Raw genomic sequence first — 13,164 nt, forward strand, 5'->3', positions numbered from 1 at the left:
TCTGCGACGGGGCCAAAGACCTACAGGAATAGTAATGGAATGTATAGATCGGGAATGTAAATTATGTCAGTTGTTATAGGCACTGTACATGGTACAACACTGTAAATTGTATACATATTAGTAATATTCTGTAATGGATCTACATGAGCTATGTATCACTGTATCCGCATGGGTGATAAATTGCAGTCATGCATACAAATGTTAGTTTGAGCCAGAATTGGGGGTTGGACGGGTGGGAGATGTTTTTCGATTGTTTTGTTAATATACAAAAGCAATGGTTATGATAAGCCTTGAGGAACAAAATGATTGTGTTATTGCGAAAAATCAATAAAAATAAGTAAAAAAAAAAAAAACTAGTCAATGCATAGTTAGAGGATTTACCTAGTTGAAGTTCTTTGGCTTAAAATACTTAGGGGTGAGTGTGTGCCGGTAAACTCCGCTCCGCCAGTGGTGTTTTTTTTACGATCTCCGAGCTGCAAGCAGAGCACTGAGTGCCAAAAACTCAGGGAACTCTGCTAGCCGAGCAGACTTCACTGCCCACCCCTAGTATTTACAAAGTCACTCAAATGTCGATATGTGTGGCACTGTAAGAAAATGTAATGCCCTGCATTAGTTTGCATAAGGTAGCCATTCCATGGGTGGTGCATGGGTGTTTCTGTGCATCCACCCATGGATTTTGATACAAACCAATATCTATGAAGAGTTAAAAATCTGCGTTTGCACCAATATTATGTGCCTTTCTGAGTCTGGCATAACAAGGAGAAATATCTTTAGTTCTCCTTATTTACTCTTTGCATGTGTGCTGCATTATGTAGCACACATACAAAGAGTAAACAAGCAATGAGGGGGCAGGGGCAGGAGAAAAAGCACAAGCAATGAGGGGGCAGCAAGCACAAGCAACAATGGGGCAGGGGGGCACAGAGGCACAAAAACCGGATCACAAGCAGGGCACAGAGGCACAAAAACTGGATCACAAGCAGGGCACAGAGGCACAACAAGCGCCGAAGGGGCAGGAGAGCAAGCACAAGCAACGAAGGGGCAGTAAGCACCAGCAACGAGGGGGCAGGGGTGCTCAGAGGCACAAAAACCGGATCACAAGCAGGGCACAGAGGCACAAAAACTGGATCACAAGCAGGGCACAGAGGCACAACAAACAACGAGGGGGCAGGGGCAGGAGAGCAAGCACAAGCAACGAGGGGGCAGCAAGTACAAGCAACGAGGGGGCAGGGGGGCACAGAGGCACAAAAACCGGATCACAAGCAGGGCACAGAGGCACAAAAACTGGATCACAAGCAGGGCACAGAGGCACAACAAGCAACGAGGGGGCAGGAGAGCAAGCACAAGCAACGAGGGGGCAGCAAGCACAAGCAACGAGGGGGCATGGCGGCACAGAGGCACAAAAACAGGATCACAAGCAGGGCACAGAGGCACAAAAACCGGATCACAAGCAGGGCACAGAGGCGCAACGAGGGGGCAGGGGCAGGAGCGCAAGCACAAGCAACAAGGGGGCAGCAAGCACAAGCAACGAGGGGGCAGGGGAGTACAGAGGCACAAAAACCGGATCACAAGCAGGACAGGGCACAGAGGCACGAAAACCGGATCACAAGCAGGGCACAGAGGCACGACAAGCAACGAGGAGGCAGGGGCAGGAGAGCAAGCACAAGCAACAAGGGGGCAGGGGGGCACAAAAACCAGATCACAAGCCGGGCACAGAGGCACAAAAACCGGATCACAAGCAGGGCAGGGAACAGAGGCACAACAAGCAACGAGGGGGCAGGAGAGCAAGCACAAGCAGTGAGGGGGCAGCAAGCACAAGCAACGAGGGGCCAGGGGGGCTCAGAGGCACAAAAACCGGATCACAAGCAGGGCACAGAGGCACAAAAACTGGATCACAAGCAGGGCACAGAGGCGCAACAAGCAACGAGGGGGCAGGGGCAGGAGAGCAAGCACAAGCAACGAGGGGGCAGCAAGTACAAGCAACGAGGGGCAGGGGGGCACAGAGGCACAAAAACCAGATCACAAGCAGGGCACAGAGGCACAAAAACTGGATCACAAGCAGGGCACAGAGGCACAACAAGCAACGAATAGACAGGGGCAGGAGAGCAAGCACAAGCAACGAGGGGACAGAAAGCACAAGCAACGAGGGGGCAGGGGGGTATTATTATTATTATTATTTAACGATTTGTAGAGCGCCTGGTGACCCGAAGGCATCCCCGCGCTATATTGATTGTGTTATCCAGAGGAGAGGAAGAGGAAAGGGGCTTTATTTTGGGAATAAGAGCGTTTTCAGTTTTTTTCTGAAGATTAGATAACTGGGTTCCAGCCTAAGGGTACGGGGGAGGGAGTTCCATCCGGCAGATGCCTTCACGGAGAAGCGTCGGCCTCCGGTCCGTGTCTTCCTGTATCTGGGGATGTTAGCCAGATGCTCATTCTCAGACCGAAGGGCTCTGGGGGCCTTGTAAGGAGTAACCAGGTCACTGAGGATCGTGGGGCCAACTCCATTCATCAATTTATGTGCAGTGCACATGGCCTTAAATTCCACCCTTTGGCGCACTGGCAACCAGTGCAGGGCCTTGATTGCTGGTTTGGCTGACACTCTGGGGGGAAGGTTCATAAGTAGTCGGGCTGCTGCATTCTGTGTGCGTTGAAGTTTAGCCATGGTGGCCTCAGGGGCTCCCAGATATACCATGTTGCTGTAGTCCAACCGTGCCAGTATTAATCCTTGGACTAGGAGTTTTCTAGATGCGGGCGGAAGTAAGGGGAGAATTCTGCGGGTGGTCCGCATAAGCCCGAAACAGGTACCTGCTGTTTTGGAAGCTTGCTTTTTCATCGAGAGCTCGGGTTCCAGCCAGACTCCTAAGGTCTTAATTTCTTGTTTCGGGGTGGGAATTTCCCCGAACACATCTGGCCAGACCGATGGGGGGGATAGTCGCCCATTGCTTGCCCATAAGCATAACTTCGGTCTTTGACCCGTTTAATTTTAGTGATGATTCACACATCCAATTGTGGATTTCCGTGAGGCAGTTTGCCAGGTTGTCCGGGTGGTCGTCCAGTTGGGATAGAGAGACGACCAGCTGTGTATCATCAGCATAACTGACTATTTTAATCCCGAAGGGGGTCACCACATCTTCGAGAGGGGCCATATAAGCATTAAAAAGCGTGGGGCTTAAAGACGACCCCTGGGGGACCCCACTCGTGAGGGGGAGGGTGGTCGAGTGGTGATTGCCATCCCACACCTGGAAGGAGCGCCCAACAAGGAAACACTCTATCCACCTGAGCGCCCCCCCTGTGAGCCCTGCTGCCGCCAACCGATGGAGAAGGACACAATGGTTAACTGTGTCGAAGGCTGCACTAAGATCCAGGAGGATCACTGCCACTGACCCTCCTGAATCTAAAATGCGCCTTGCCTCCTCGATGACGGCAAGAAGGGCGGTATCTGTGCCATGGCCAGGGCGAAACCCAGTTTGGGATTGCCGTAGGATGTTATTTACCTCGAGAAATTGTGACAGTTGTCCATTAACCAGTTTCTCGGCCACCTTGCTAATGCAAGGGAGGAGGGAAATTGGCCGGTAGTTTGCCATATCGACTGGGTCCAGCTGGGGTTTTTTTAGGAGTGCTTTAACTACTGCACTCTTCCAGCTAGAGGGGACCGAGCCTTGGGCGAGCGAGCCGTTTATGAGCTCCGTGATCGTGGGTACGATGACTGGGGCTACGGTTTTGAGAAATCTGATAGGTGCGGGATCCAGAGGTGATCCGCTTTTCATTTTGGCCATGGTTGAATCTACCTCGTTACAAGTTACTGCCCTAAACGTCGCTAGTTGAGGGCGCAGGCTGCTTCCTGTCTGACTAGTGGGTGTTTCATTGTCCATGTGGCTTGCTAGACAGGGAGGGGGAAGGGAGGCTAAGATGCGGGCGATTTTGTCATTAAAATAGGTAGCTAGTTCGTTGCTTCGGTCTACCGGTGGGGTGTTGGAGGATGAAGGAGCAGGTATTTTCAATAGCTCTTTTACGATAAGGAAGGATTCCCTTGTTGAGTTGGTGGAGTTTTTTATCCGTGTATCGTAATGGGAAGCTTTGGTGTGTTTCAGGGTTGATTTGTATATTCTCACTGATTTCTGGTAATCTTCCTTGCTGGCGTACTGCCAGTGTTTCCTCCATAGCCGCTCAGCTTTCTTGCAGTTTTTGCGTAACATCCGGAGTTCCGGGGTGTACCATGGGGCGGATCCTGGTTTACCGTTTTTATCCTCCCGGGTTCTGATGGGAAGTACGGAGTCCAGGGATGTGACAATCCACTCCCTGAATTTACTGTCAGCGATAGCCGGGTCTTCCGAGTAAGTGGGGGTAGTTGACTTCAGGGTTCTGGCCCAGTCTTCTGTGGGGAGCTTGGACCATGCCCTGTCCCTGGTATAAGTGCGAGGTTTGTGAGGTTTCCTGAAAATTCCTGGCAGATGGAAGGAGACTAAAAAATGGTCCGTCCAGGGGAGGGGGATGGACTCACTAGCTTGCATGGTGGGGATGCTCGCGAACACCGGGTCCAGCAGGTGGCCTTTGTTATGTGTGGCTCCGGAGTTTAAGAGGCGGAGGTCGTAGGCCGCCAGGTCTGTGATCAGGTCGGCTGCCCCTGTATCTAAAGGGTCATCAAAATGAATGTTCAGGTCTCCTAGTATCATGAAGTTGGTGGTGGCGTAGGCCTGCGATGCTACCATATCCAGGAGAGAACTGGAAAAAGAACCTGAATGACCGGGAGGGCGATAGACTAAGAGGCCTGATAGTGAGTTAGTCGGGGTCTACTGGATCGTGAATTGAAGGCTTTCGGACTCAAGGACGTGCGCATCATTGGCTTTGCAGGGGAAGTGGTCCCGATGGATGATGGCAACACCACCACCCCTGCCGGAGGGACGAGGTAGGGACTGAATAAGGAAGCCCGGGGGGGTAGCTAGGACCATATCTGAGTCCGAATGAGGAGCGAGCCACGTTTCCGTCAAGAACAGAATGTCGATCTCATGGTCTTCTATGAGATGGTTAATTAACAACGCGTGTTTGGGGAGAGAGCGACAATTCAGAGTGGCGAGTTTAAGGGCTGAGGGCATGTAGGGTCGATTAGGGAGTTTGAGCTGGACTGGGTGGCAGAGGGTGCAGTTGGTGAATGGTCCTTCAAGATCATGAATATACTTACAGGAAGTAGTGATGGTGGGTCTGAGACTTAAGAGGTCCCGACGTGAGTAGCTTACCTTAAAGGCAGCTTTGTCCGACAGGGGTTCTGGCCCTAGGCCCGGCCGTGTGCGGACGGGCGCAGACGGGCTTGCCTTAGGCGCTCCCGCTGCGCTCGTCCGCTACGCTGGTATGGCCGACACATTTGTAGTGAGTGTTATGGGCGTGGCCTCGCAGTGGGCGTGGCTCCGCCTTCGAACCGCGATGGCGGCATGGGCGTTTACCCTTTGTCAGCGCTGGATGTCGCTGTATCAGGGGGAGTCTAGGAGGGCTGCTAAGCGCGTCTCAGCAGGCGCTATCAGTGCAAGAGAGGTCAGTGCTTTTTTTAAAATCAAAACAATGAGATACAAGGTTTTAAAAACAGGAAGCAAAATGCAGTCCTCCGGCTTTCCGCCTCAGAGGATAAACAAAACAATAATGCGTCGCGCTTTCAATCAGCGTTATGTAGGTTTCCTGGTGGGCGTGGCCTCGCAGTGGGCGTGGCTCCGCCTTCGAACCGCGATGGCGGTATGGGCGTTTGCCCTGTGTCAGCGCTGGATGTCGCTGTATCAGGGGGAGTCTAGGAGGGCTGCTAAGCGCGTCTCAGCAGGCGCTATCAGTGCAAGAGAGGTCAGTGCTTTTTTAAAATCAAAACAATGAGATACAAGGTTTTCAAAACAAGAAGCAAAATGCAGTCCTCCGGCTTTCCGCCTCAGAGAATAAACAAAACAATAATGCGTCGCGCTTTCAATCCGCGTTATGTAGGTATCCTGGTGGGCGTGGCCTCGCAGTGGGCGTGGCTCCGCCTTCGAACCGCGATGGCGGTATGGGCGTTTGCCCTGTGTCAGCGCTGGATGTCGCTGTATCAGGGGGAGTCTAGGAGGGCTGCTAAGCGCGTCTCAGCAGGCGCTATCAGTGCAAGAGAGGTCAGTGCTTTTTTAAAATCAAAACAATGAGATACAAGGTTTTAAAAACAAGAAGCAAAATGCAGTCCTCCGGCTTTCCGCCTCAGAGGATAAACAAAACAATGTACAGAGGCATAAAAACCATATCACAAGCAGGGCAGGGCACAGAGGCACAAAAACCGGATCACAAGCAGGGCACAGAGGCACAACAAGCAACGAGGGGGCAGCAAGCACAAGCAACGAGGGGACAGGGGGGCACAGAGGCACAAAAACCGGATCACAAGCAGGGCACGGAGGCACAAAAACCGGATCACAAGCAGGGCACAGAGGCACAACAAGCAACGAGGGGGCAGAAGAGCAAGGAGAAGCAATGAGGGGGCAGGAGAGAAAGCACAAGGAACGAGGGGGCAGGGGGGCACAGAGGCACAAGCATGTGATCACAAGCAGGGCAGGGCACAGAGGCACAACAAGCAATGAGGGAGCAGGGGCAGGAGAGCAAGCACAAGCAACGAGGGGGCAGCAAGCACAAGCAACGAGGGGGCAGGGGGGGCACAGAGGCACAAACACCGGATCACAAGCAGGGCAGGGCACAGAGGCACAACAAGCAACGAGGGAGCAGGGGCAGCAGAGCAAGCACAAGCAACGAGGGGGCAGCAAGCACAAGCAACGAGGGGGCAGGGGGGCACAGAGGCACAAAAACCGGATCACAAGCAGGGCACAGAGGCACAACAAGCAACGAGTGGGCAGTGGCAGGAGAGCAAGCACAAGCAACGAGGGGACAGCAAGCACAAGCAACGAAGGGGCAGGGGAGCACAGAGGCACAAAAACCGGATCACAAGCAGGGCAGGGGACAGAGGCACAACAAGCAATGAGGGGGCAGGGGCAGGAGAGCAAGCACAAGCAACGAGGGGGCAGCAAGCACAAGCAACGAGGGGGCAGGGGGCACAGAGGCACAAAAACCGGATCACAAGCAGGGCACAGAGGCACAACAAGCAACAAGGGGGCAGGGGCAGGAGAGCAAGCACAAGCAACGAGGGGGCAGGGGGAGCACAGAGGCACAAACACCGGATCACAAGCAGGGCAGGGCACAGAGGCACAACAAGCAAAGAGGGAGCAGGGGCAGGAGAGCAAGCACAAGCAACGAGGGGGTAGCAAGCACAAGCAACGAGGGGGCAGGGGGGCACAGAGGCACAAAAACCGGATCACAAGCAGGGCACAGAGGCACAACAAGCAACGAGGGGGCAGGGGCAGGAGAGCAAGCACAAGCAACGAGGGGACAGCAAGCACAAGCAACGAAGGGGCAGAGGAGCACAGAGGCACAAAAACCGGATCACAAGCAGGGCAGGGGACAGAGGCACAACAAGCAACGAGGGGGCAGGGGCAGGAGAGCAAGCACAAGCAACGAGGGGGCAGCAAAGAGGGGGCAGGGGGGCACAGAGGCACAAAAACCGGATCACAAGCAGGGCACAGAGGCACAACAAGCAACGAGGGGGCAGGGGCAGGAGAGCAAGCACAAGCAACGAGGGGGCAGCAAGCACATGCAACGAGGTGGCAGGGAGGGCACAGAGGCACAAAAACCGGATCACAAGCAGGGCGGCACAGAGGCACAAAAAACGGATCACAAGCAAGGCACCGAGGCACAACAAGCTACGAGGGGGCAGGGGAGCAAGCACAAGCAACGAGGAGGCAGCAAGCACAAGCAACGAGGGGGCAGGGGGCACAGAGGCACAAAAACCGGAACACAAGCAGGGCATAGTGGCACGAAACCCGTATGACAAGCAGGGCACAGAGGCACGTAAACCGGATCACAAGCAGGGCACAGAGGCACGAGGGGGGCAGCAAGCACAAGCAATGAGGGGGAAGGGGGGGCACAGAGGCACAAAAACCAGATCACAAGCAGGGCGGCACAGAGGCACAAAAACCGGATCACAAGCAGGGCACAGAGGCACAAAAACCGGATCAAAAGCAGGGCACAGAGGCACAACAAGCAACGAGGGGGCAGGGACAGGAGAGCAAACACAAGCAACGAGGCGGCAGCAAGTAGAAAACGAGGGGGCAGGGGGCCACAGAGGCACAAAAACCGGATCACAAGCAGGGCACAGAGGCACGAAAACCGGATCACAAGCAAGGTACAGAGGCACGAAAACCGGATCACAGCACGAGGGAACAGACGCACAACGAGGGGGCAGTGGAAAGCACGAGGGAACAGACACACAACAAGGGAACAGACACCAAAAAACATACCTGCTCGGGGGGGGGGGGAGTCTCTGTCTGTTGCGCGACCAGACAACGCCCTGACACCACCATCTTTCTCCGAGGCGAAGCAGAAATGCCTCGGAGAAAGCACGGTCATTTTCTGATTCGGGGGCATGGTTTCTTTCTCTCCTCTTCCCATTGGCTGGAAAGTAAAATTCCAACCAATGGAAAAAGGAGAGAAAGAAAACAAGAAAGAAGCGAAAAAAGACACCCCTGAATCAGAAAAAGACGGGGCTTGAGCGGAGTGATGCCCCTCTCCTCCAATGGCTGGCCTCCGTTTAGGAAGCCAGCCAATGGAGTAGAGGGGCGGGTTCAAGCCCCCATACTCAAAAACATTAAATCTCGGAGCGTGACTGCGCAAGCGCAGCGTACGGTCCGAGACCTAAAAAGCCTCCAAGGATAGTTTTTGGGCAGAAAGGTACAACATCCTGCACAAAAACCATCCTGACTATAACACAGACACCCTTTCACTATGGCACATGGGTGCCTGCGTTGGCACTAGTTATCCCAAATTGCACCAGAGTATGAAGAGATCAGAAGTATGCCATTTCTGTGAAGATATGGCACAGTTCTGTGCTCTTTAGGTGATGAAACACAGCGCTACAACTTTGCTTTGCTTTCTAAATATGCCCCTTTGTGTCAAGTTTACCAAAAAAAGGTAGCAAATCTGCACTCATATATTGGCATTAGTAGGCTTGGAAATCTATGTCATTCTCAGGATTCGGGGAATTTTACTGGCAATCACACACGTAAAAAATAGTGGGATGAATACTTGCAAATAGTCTAACCACTGGCAATACCTCGAAGTAGCATTCCAAACCATTGTTCTTACCCACTGTGCCACTTCAGACAAAGGGCCTGATGTAGGATTTAGCAGACAGAGTAAAGGCAGACAGAGTGCTGAAGGACTTTACTGCCTTTAATCCGTATTCCAAATTTAGAGATGTCAGCCAGTCCAGCAAACACTTTCTACATTGGCAAGAATCGCAGTCATGGTGATTTCTGTCAATGTAGGAAACGTTCAATGGATGGATCCGTCAAACATGATGTGTGGCCGTCAACATTTTCAGAAGATATTTATTTTTAAAAAACAAAATTCTAAAGTGGGAGTATGCCTTTGAAAAATGAAAAAAACGAATGACTCCCACACCAGTTTTCCCTCAATGATGTGGGATGTCTTTTTTTTACTGTATATACCTGGCCGTGAGGGACAGTAAGAAAAAAAATAAAGCCATCTGACCACCCACTCTAAATAGGGCTGACAGCTGGATGGCTTACTAACAATGATATCTACTTGATCAGACCATTGAATGAAGTTTTACACTGAGAGAGTAAATTTGACTCGGACGGCACGCCTGACTTAAAATCGGATGGGGTGGTCTTGAGGTTGTAGGACAGGGTACTCTGTCACTGTTACAACAGAAGTCCACCTAATGCGAATCAGTACTGGCCCTGCTTTCATGGGATCAGTCCATCCCAAGCCTGCTTTTTTAACTGGGAAATTTGAGACCCATCCTCCTCCCCACAAATCACATTGACTAGGCCACGCCTCTGTTCAAAAGAGCCATTATGTTTTTCTTCATGAAAAGATGCATTGAAAGGGATGAGGGCTGTTGGTAATTCTCCCAATGCAAAAATCTCTTTATATGCCGGAAGCTCGGGGAAAACTGCTTCAGCTAACTGATTTTCACACTAAGCCACAGCAATGAACAGATACTCTGCTTTGCAAACATTCAGAATGGACAGATCCAAAGCTTAACTCACAAGGATTATAAAGGCAGGGCATTATGAGCTAACTCCAGATTTGCAATAATGACACAGTAAACGACAAGACAATCCAAAAGGTAAACACAAAGAAAGGAAAGAAAAACACAAACTTAGAAATCTACGTTCATAGTCTAATACAAGAGAATAGTTGATTAACACAGTTACAGACCCCATCAAAACTCCACCTGCCTCTTATTTCACCAGGACTATTAAAATCCAATATGCAACGTAACAGTCTCCAGGAAAAGGGAGCAGTAGTGATTTATTTTGAGGAGTTGCAGAAAATAAATTGTGGCACCATGGCTCCAGTGTGCATCTAGGAGGCTGCGCTGTATCCTAAGTCGTCAATCTTATCAAACTCTAACTCGGGAAACCATTGATGGGCAGGGTCACCACTAATTCGTTATATCTCTAGGTCAGTTATGTGCTGCTTCATCTAAAGTCCCGCCTAGAGCCCCTGTCTCTCTCAAAGTGATAAAGGTTACTCTAGATCTGAGCAGATCACTACCTGCTCTTTATTGCAGCTGGTGGGAAATGCCTTTTCTTGTGTCATTGGATACAGTACCACAACCGTGGGAGTAAGCCAAAGTGGGCCAGGAAAAAAAAGAGGCGACAATCATATCCAATTAATACATAGAAACTCAACATCAAGGAGAAGATTTACACGCCATGTATAGGCAGATATCAATACAATAAAAGTTTCAAAAACAAGATAGACTTTATTTCCCATGGCAACTCCAGAACAGTTATTAAATGCTCTTTCATTTCCAGAAAAGGATAGGATTTTAAAATATGATTGGCACAAAAGAAAACAAGTGTTAAAGGGTAAGCCAGAAAAATGAAATTGGAGGTGGGATGCTTTACAGCTCTAGAACGGATTAATGTGCCAGTAAGCTTATCATTGTCTTTCCCCACAGTGAACTCCAATAAAGGTCTTTTGTTTCAATATTCTAATATTGTTCGTACTGTATATCCAGAACATTTTGCCAAGTGTGTGGCATGATCTAATAGCATGGCGGTACAAAAGGGGGTGGTGATGGACGGAGCATCTGAACCAATCAAACACTCACACCCAGTCAACAGATCTGGGTTTAATCCATCACCATTCTTTAGCCCAGATCTAATAGCATGGCAGCCCTTTAGCCTCGGGGCATCCCACTTGTTATATGTATAAGTTAATTATTCGGGTGCACACTACAAAATAAAACGACCCATCTCTTCAACTACAGTCTCCCACTACGGTGTTAATAATAATTAATACAAAAAAAATCAACATAGCATTGTTCTCCCTCCGAACACCATTGTTTTCAATAGGGCTCCTAAAAATCCTTTGATGTAATAATGTTTTAATTGTATTTTTTCACTTTTGCAGATTTTGCAAATGCTACAAGCGAATGGCACTATTGCGTGCTGACAGATAATCATCTACTTTTTATTAATTCTGAGGATTTCTCCAATAGGATATGTCTTCCATTTTCTTCAACCTCCCTCTTTAGGTCGAGCCTACCAGACAGAGCAGTTGTATTGTTATGAAATATATTTGTGGGCTTACCGAGAACATACGGGGGCTTAGCTTACAATTAGTTGGCTTTCCTACTACTCTCATTTACCTACTTCCTGCTTGTGTCCCAGCTTGCCCCTGCCATGGAGCATAGCCTCTTTATTATCTCTTTTGATTGGCTGATTTCTGTGCTTCTACTGCTTGCTTTTCGAGCACCATTTCTTTCCTTTTGGGCCTAACACTCATTAGAGTGCATGTGTGTTCTAGCTTTCTCCCTCTTGTCCTTCTCTCCCCCTGCATTGCATGTTGCCCATTGCTGTGCTTGTGCTTCTCCCACCCCCATGTTGCACATACTCTTGTGTTCTTCTATGTTGTTTCGTTGCCTGTGTGCTTCTCCCCTCAAGTTCCACTGCTTCTCCTCTCCATCCGTATCCTCTGTCTTGCTTCCATTTCACAAACTTATTTCTGTTGCTTACCCCACCAGCACCCTCCTTCAATGTCGCCTATTCTTTTTCCTGCCCAAGTTACTTTCCCTGTACATGCCTTGTTGCCCTACCTGGACCATTCACATTGCTCCCACCCACTGTGCTCCAAAAAACACTTTTACAAATTAATTCTTTTTATTTGCTGATCCTACTCGGATCAGCCCAAAAAAAATTACAGTGTCACTTTGTAGGCATGCGCACTCGCCTACAAAATGACATAGGCTTTCTTTTTATCTAGCCACGTTGCCCGGAATCAAGGATGCTGTACGACATGGCTTAAACAATTGACAAAGTCAATAAATTGCAACCTTCCTCCATTTCTCCTTTTATTCATCCTGAGCCTCGTCTTCTCTCCATTATCCTATTCAATCCAACAGACTCACATGTCCCCCGCTCAAATTAACATATTTCCCTACACTAACCCACCACTAATTCTTTTTCGGTTTCGGTGTAGCGTGCTACTCGCCGAAAAGCGCTTTGACGCCTCTTCAGGGATAGTAAGCGCTATATAACTACAATTACAAAGGCGAGACATGTAGGCTTTGCTAGTGGTCGTTTTATTCTTACGTTACTGCACCAGCCCACTTTTCCAGCTCGCAGTCCCTTGATCCATAACCATTGAGGAGACTCAGGGTGATTCTGCATTTTATTGAATAAAAAAGTGGCTTCTGCTTAAAGCATACAAATAAATCGTCTTAGTTATTGGAATAGAATGACAAGTAACAAACCATGCGGGTGGAAAGCACATAATATACTGTGAACTCAATAGCATCATAAATCAGCCAGCAGAGAGGGTCTGATGTAAACAGTGTGGGCCTTGTGTTTATACAGGTCTGTAGACAAGCCGACCCGCTGGGAAGATTATTTTAGCCGCAGGGTATACATTAAAGCATGGAAGAAAGATTCCGCGAGGCAAATATCTGTGGAACATTTTCTCAAGCTGCTCTCTGGTGTCAATTCATCCAAATGTAGCTCTCGGGCTCCGAACCCTGCACAGCGCATAACTTAGCAGTTTCCCTTTTTTGGTATTTTACTAAAAATAGCAACCATAATAATTGCA

General features: G+C 49.8%; 1 protein-coding gene across 3 annotated transcripts in view; it reads right to left on the reverse strand.

Moving 5' to 3' along the window:
• The window catches only part of MYLK (myosin light chain kinase), a 1,710,670-nt gene that overhangs the window by 397,323 nt on the left and 1,300,183 nt on the right, over positions 1-13,164 (reverse strand). The window lies entirely within an intron of this gene.

This window comes from Lissotriton vulgaris, chromosome 2_1, assembly GCF_964263255.1.
Source record: "Lissotriton vulgaris chromosome 2_1, aLisVul1.2, whole genome shotgun sequence".
In the NCBI taxonomy this organism is placed as follows: domain Eukaryota; kingdom Metazoa; phylum Chordata; class Amphibia; order Caudata; family Salamandridae; genus Lissotriton; species Lissotriton vulgaris.